This window comes from Arachis hypogaea, chromosome 19, assembly GCF_003086295.3.
Source record: "Arachis hypogaea cultivar Tifrunner chromosome 19, arahy.Tifrunner.gnm2.J5K5, whole genome shotgun sequence".
Lineage (NCBI taxonomy): Eukaryota > Viridiplantae > Streptophyta > Magnoliopsida > Fabales > Fabaceae > Arachis > Arachis hypogaea.
Window position 1 is genome coordinate 143,866,763 of NC_092054.1, and position 6,165 is coordinate 143,872,927.

The following is a 6,165-nucleotide window of genomic DNA, read 5'->3' on the forward strand; positions in this document are numbered from 1 at the left end:
TCCTTATTTCAAAAAAAAAAACTTTTACAAACTATTTTTCAAAAATAAAAGCTTTACCAAACTACGTCTGAGTAAATTTTTCTTCCCCTTCCCCCCCCCCCAAAAACACACACTACAGAATTGTTTTTCCCCTTTCCCCCCTTTGGCCATCAGAATATCAGATTAGAGAAAGGTTTTGCCCCTTGCCTTTGCAATTCAACTTCGAATTGTTCAAAACCCTAATCCTAACACACCCACACTCACACTCACTCACCATCACTCACCGTTGCCACCACACCCCCTTTCACACACACACACACAACCCCCCAGATCCGAGAGAAAGTGCCAGAGGGAGGATATGAGGGAGACGGAGATGAGAGGGCGCTAGCGAGAGAACAGAGAGTGAGAGGGGGTCACTGCTGCAACTCCGCTGCAGCCGCCGCCATCGCCGTCGCGGAGCAGGGAGCCCGAAGGAGAGAGAGACGATTCGCAGACAAGATGGAGAGAGAGGACGAAGACGTGATGCAAGAGAGAAGGAGGCTGTTCCGCCGTGCACTGTCGTCGCTCCTGGGGTCGATTGAAGCCGCCGCCGCTGCTAGGGCTTGCCGTGCTTTTGTCCTCACTTTTGGCTTCTACTATTACTTCCTGTCCGTACTCCTAACCTTTCTCTCTCTTCAACTTTCATTTCATTCTCATTTGAATTTCAATTTCAATTTCGATTCGATGTATCTGCAGGCAACAATATATTTTAGAAGTTGTATTGGACTGGAAGAGAGGGAAGGGGAGGGTTTGAACTTTGAACTGTAATGATAAATTTAACTCACGAACACACCCTTAATGGCCCTTTGGGAAACAATTCCTATTGCAACCAATATGAAGTCTATTAAAATAATCTACATACTTTTCATTCCTTTCTATGATATTTTAGTCTGTGGTTGAACTCTAAAGAGCACATTGAATCATGATTAATTTAACTTATAGCTCATGCTGGAGAATTGAGGCAACTGGTTGGTGTTTATCTTATTGGTGCTGCATACATTACATGATTTGAGTTATAATTTTTTACTGTTTGTAAGCTTGTTGTTTGAGTTAAAATTGTCATTGATATAATTATTGCTCGAATTAACTAGAAACGTATAAAATGCTTTTGCTTTGTTTTGTTAACATTGATCTAAGAAATCTTTGCATTATGGTTAGAATTTTGTTAGACAATATGTTTTATTTTAGGCACACAAGTTTCTTGGCAGTTTCTGTTGGAATTAGAGGTGTTCAAAATCGATCCAATCCGAACAAAACCGATTAACTGAACCAAAACAACCGATAACAAATAAACTGAAAACAAAAAAAAACCGAAAAAATGATTTTTACAGTTTTTTGCAGTTCAGTTTGGTTTTCGGTTCTGATAGAGAAAACCCTAACCGAACCGAACCGGTGTTATTAAAAATCCCTAATATAAAAGCATCCCCCTTTCATAATCCACAGTTCCATTCTGTGTGACCTAAACTAGCGCAGCTACTCCAGGAGCCCTAACTCCCTCAAGCCCTCTCTCAAGCGCCGAATCTCAGCGCCGGACAGTACCATCGCAGCGGAGCGACTCTTTCTTCTCCCTTTCCCTTCTTCGTAGGCTCGTAGCGCTTCTCTCTCTCCCTCATCCTCGGCAAACCGCAGCAGCATGCACGGACGCACCAGAGGCAGTCGAAACCGCCGCCGTTCTTTGCCCATCGGCCGTTAGTAGTCGCCCGTCGCTCATCGCCCGTTCGTTGAAGCAGTGTTGTCCTTCTATCTCTGGGTTTTTGGTTCATGGCCGCCGTCGTATCACCGTCCTGCATCTCTGTCGTCCTCTGTAACAAACTCTAAGCCTCAGGTTTGTTTTTTTTTGTTCTAAAATTCAGATTCTATTTTTTTTAATTCTGGTTTAGTCTTCTTATTGATTCTAATTTGTATTGAACACTTAATTAGCTTGTTCTTGATTCTATAGTTGAGTTGTTGAATTTGGTTTTGTTTTTTAATTCTGAACTTTTGTTCTGTTTTTAATTTAGGGTAATTCTGGCTTAGGGTTGATTCTGAACCTTTTGTTTATTCAATGTTAATGCAGGAATTTGTAGAATTAGTGCACCACATGAAAATTTTTGGAATTAGCTTGGTTGTATTTCACTATTTCTGCTTATGTTTTGTTCTATTTTTTATTCAGTTTGGTTATATTTCTGATTCAATCTCTTGCTTTTATTTTTGCTTAATTTTTCTGAGTATTATTATACTATCTGCTTCTTCCAATTTTGCAAAACTGTTAATGATTTTAATTTGGTGTGCTTCTACTAATTTTTTGTTGCTGATTTCTGAGTCAAATTGATTATTGTTAGTTACTGAAATAGTGTGAATAGTTTTTGTTGAATTAATTAAATAAACCGAACAAACCGAACCGAACCAAACCAATTTTAATTGGTTTGGTTTGGTTCGGATAGTCTTTGTACAAAAACCGAACCAACCAAACTACAGTTTTAATAAATAATTGGATCGGATGACTTTTTCATAGATAACCGAACGAAACAACACCGCGAACACCCTAGTTGGAATTGTGCTTTTTCTTTTGGTGGATTTTTTGCTGTTCTAATGTTTCTTTTGGAGGGGGGGGGATTATTATGATTTTTATGGTTTTAAATTTTTATAATTTCTATTTCTTCCTTTGTTAGAGTTTGCTTTTGGATTTTACATTTTGCTTTATGATTTTGCATATTGCTTCATCAGGGTTTGTTGATTTTCCTATATTTTGCTGATTGAATCCACATACTTGCCATAGTTTTTTTGCATGTGGTAGCTTTATCTGATCCATGTGGCATTACTTGCATTTTTTATTTCATGATTTGTTTGTAGTTCTTCTTTAGATGACTCCTATCCTTTCTTTTAAGTTCCAGTGATTGCTTCACGTGTTATAAGTTGTATATGATGCCATTGGAACTCTAGCTGAAGCTATTGGTGGGGAGCTAAATTAGGTATGTTATTTTTAATAGCTTCCCATGGAAGGGTAAGCAACCTTCCCTACATAGAAGTTTCTCTTTCTCTTTTTCTCTTAAATTATTTTTCTTGCATTCTATTGTATCTAATGAATTTTCATATGAACTGCTTCTTTCCTTGTTTTACAGCCTTTTTATCTTGACATTCTCGTGCCACCATTAATAGAGAAATGGTAGCAACTTTCAAATTCAAACAAAGATCTCTTTCCTCTCTTGGAATGCTTTATATCTATAGACCAGGTAATAATCATTACTAACATGTATGACATCTATGCTTCATTTGTCACTCCACAAACTCTCAAGTCTCCTTGTTATAGCTGCATATCCAACTCTTCTTCCCAATAACTTAACTATAAGGGTGTTTTATCATAATTTTTAGAGCTTCCTTTCCATTTTCTCATTAATGATAATGTTGTAGAGACCCTCATCTCTGATCTCCACTCTTATTCCTTTTGGAGTGTAGTTGCTGCCATCTCTTTCCATTCCTTGCATTTCTCAGGTTTGTCCTCTACTTCTTCTTCTTCATCATCAAACTCACCCTTAGATCTTTTTTTTTTCAGACCCTCTCCTTCCATTTTATTTCAGATAAGACCCTCTTTGACCATATGAGCACTAGTTCTTATATTCTCTAGACCTCCTTCTAATGGGGTACCATTAACCATCCAGTATTTCTTTGTTGGTATGAGTAGCTGGGTTTCCATATTTACGCACTTTCTTCTTGCTTCTCTTCAAATGGTCTTGTTCCTCTTGAGAAGACTGACAGTCAAGTAGAGCCCCTCTCGGGTGCCCAGCGCCATCCATGGTGGCTGAAGGTTGCAAATGGCGCGGTATATAGCACATGTATGCACCCCACTTTTTTTTATGTTTTATCTGTTAGGAAATGTCTTATCTTGTCTATGATGTTAATATGTTATGTACTTTGAAAGCATTTATTTCACATTTTGATGTCTCGGTATAGGTCCTCTGTTTTTTGTCAATTTTATAACTTCTACGGTATGCTTTGATTTCCAGTCTCACATGCATCTCTGAATATTTTCATGATTTGGTTGTAATAAATCAAAATAATTAAACAGGCAATGTTTAATACTTCCCTTTCCTACTAGCATGATCCAAGCAGCTTCGTAATTACAATCATTGGTTTAAGTTTCAGTTGCTTTGAATGTTGTGGCGACATTTAATTCATCTTAATTGGTGCTATTTATGTTGATAATAAGCACCATTATTACACCTTTTCTTTTTGTATACAAGGTTCTACTACAGTCAACTTAATGATTTGGTTTCTGCTGCATTTTATAATGATTTATTTCTCATACTGAAAGTTAAGCCAAGCAGCTGATATATGTATTTCTGGTATTAGTTTAGGGTTCAGCTGAGTGATATTTTTTCAATTATTTTACTAATGTACTATGTTATCTATACAAGAAATTTCTAAGGTTAAAGAGGCTATTTCAATAGCAAATAATGCATGCTGGTCTATTGGAGAACTTGCAGGTAAGGTATGTTAATGTTATGTGCTACACTCTGATTAAATTTTGAAGAACTGTATTGTGGCTGAAATTTAATTGGCTTAGTCAGAGTTATGTGCATAATGTAGTTTTAAACTATTACTTTCAAAAGTCAATTAGGACAAATGGCTCTGCTCTTTGTGATTACTATTTGGATGTTATCTTTTAATTTTCCAGTTATGTATTTTTGTCTTATGAAATTTTATAACAATATGATTGTTTTAGTTCTGGAGAGTATTTCAATTTATTTATATATTTAATTGGCATCTTTTAGATGGTTGGAATTTTCTAGATCCTGTCAGTTCTATACATTCACTAAATTTTCTATGATATGCGACAAATTTCGGAAAGCATGTTATTTATCTAAACTGACAGAGAGTTGAATGGCACTCTTGTTAGACATTAGGCTTTGGATATCTTTGAATAAATCATTATTGCTCCAGCTCCTTGTTTTGGAATAGATTCCTATAACTAGGCATTGGAGTCTCAGCTCAAATATTCTACAGATTTTGTTATCTGATATTTATGTCTATGTGGTTTCTTTTTTCCACCATGAGTTTTCATTTTTTATTTTTGATATTCGGTTATTAGAGTGGATAGCTTTTGACATAAACTTATTCTTTTCTATTTTCTCCCCTCATGTGAGAGTTGAACAGATTCAAGAAAAGAAGGTCAAGAAAAGTTCTGACATGAATGTTGACCATTTGAAAGCAGTGGGAAATGGCTATAGTTCAAGTAATTCCAGTAGCTCCATTCCTTTTACCTTGAAAATGGAGGCATACCTTCACTAAAATTACCTGTAGTAGTTGTACTTTGGCCTTTCAATTGATTTTTTCGTCCTCACATTTCTATCTTGAGGGTAAAACTTTAATGTGACGTTTCTCCGTGAACAAGAATTTGATGTATTAAGTATTAACTGGAAATAAGAGACAAAGCTATGCAAGGTTTACTACAGATTTAGTTCTTGGCTGAATAAGTTACAACTGTCTTTACATCTATATTTTGTTTACAAATAATTTTTATTATTTAAAGAAATTATTTAGTATAATTATTACAGAAAAATTAGCTACATACTCGCTGTTGATGATGGTGACAAATTAAAGACTCTATTGCAGCTGAAGCATTTATGAGATATTTATTGATTTGTTACTAGTTTAAAAGGAAATTGCGATGACATTTTGCGATAGTATTGCAACTAATTGATTACATATTATTTCCTAACAAGTTAGCGACAACTTCATAACTCTACTTTATCATTTAGAATAGGTTTTGGTTTAGCGACAAAATTCCTACAAATTTGATTAAGGATTTAAAGATTAGCTATAGATTCGCTACAAAAAGCGACAAATTTGCGATCATATTAGCAGACAACTTGTGACAAGTTAAGTTCGAAAAAATTCCTCGCTAATTAGCGTCAACTAAACTTTTTATTTTGTCTACGAAATTAGCTTGCGTTTAGCGATGAGTCTGCTGCAGTAGAGTTTATCGCTAATTAGCGACCACCGTTTAGTCTATTTCTTTTATGGAATTAGCTTTTACTTTAGTGATGGATTTGTGACTATCTATTCGGTAGCTAAAAAATTTTCCGATGAAATAGCGACTGTTGTATTTGCCTCACTGATCTGCGATTTGTAATTAGCGAGGAAAGCATTAGTTGCTAGGCAGTAGCT

At 35.8% G+C, this 6,165-nt stretch overlaps 1 long non-coding RNA gene across 7 annotated transcripts; it reads left to right on the top strand.

Annotated features, from left to right (window-relative positions):
• The first annotated feature begins 1,482 nt into the window (after positions 1-1,482).
• Positions 1,483-5,423, top strand: LOC140181845 (uncharacterized). 7 transcript variants are annotated; one of them, XR_011877388.1, is made up of 7 exons: positions 1,483-1,843; positions 2,892-2,969; positions 3,120-3,230; positions 3,409-3,489; positions 3,576-3,830; positions 4,413-4,486; positions 5,152-5,423. It is a non-coding gene; the product is annotated as an uncharacterized lncRNA (long non-coding RNA). The 7 variants fall into 7 exon arrangements; XR_011877385.1 differs by having other exon boundaries at positions 3,409-3,830; XR_011877384.1 differs by having other exon boundaries at positions 3,454-3,830.
• The last annotated feature ends 742 nt before the right edge of the window (positions 5,424-6,165 follow it).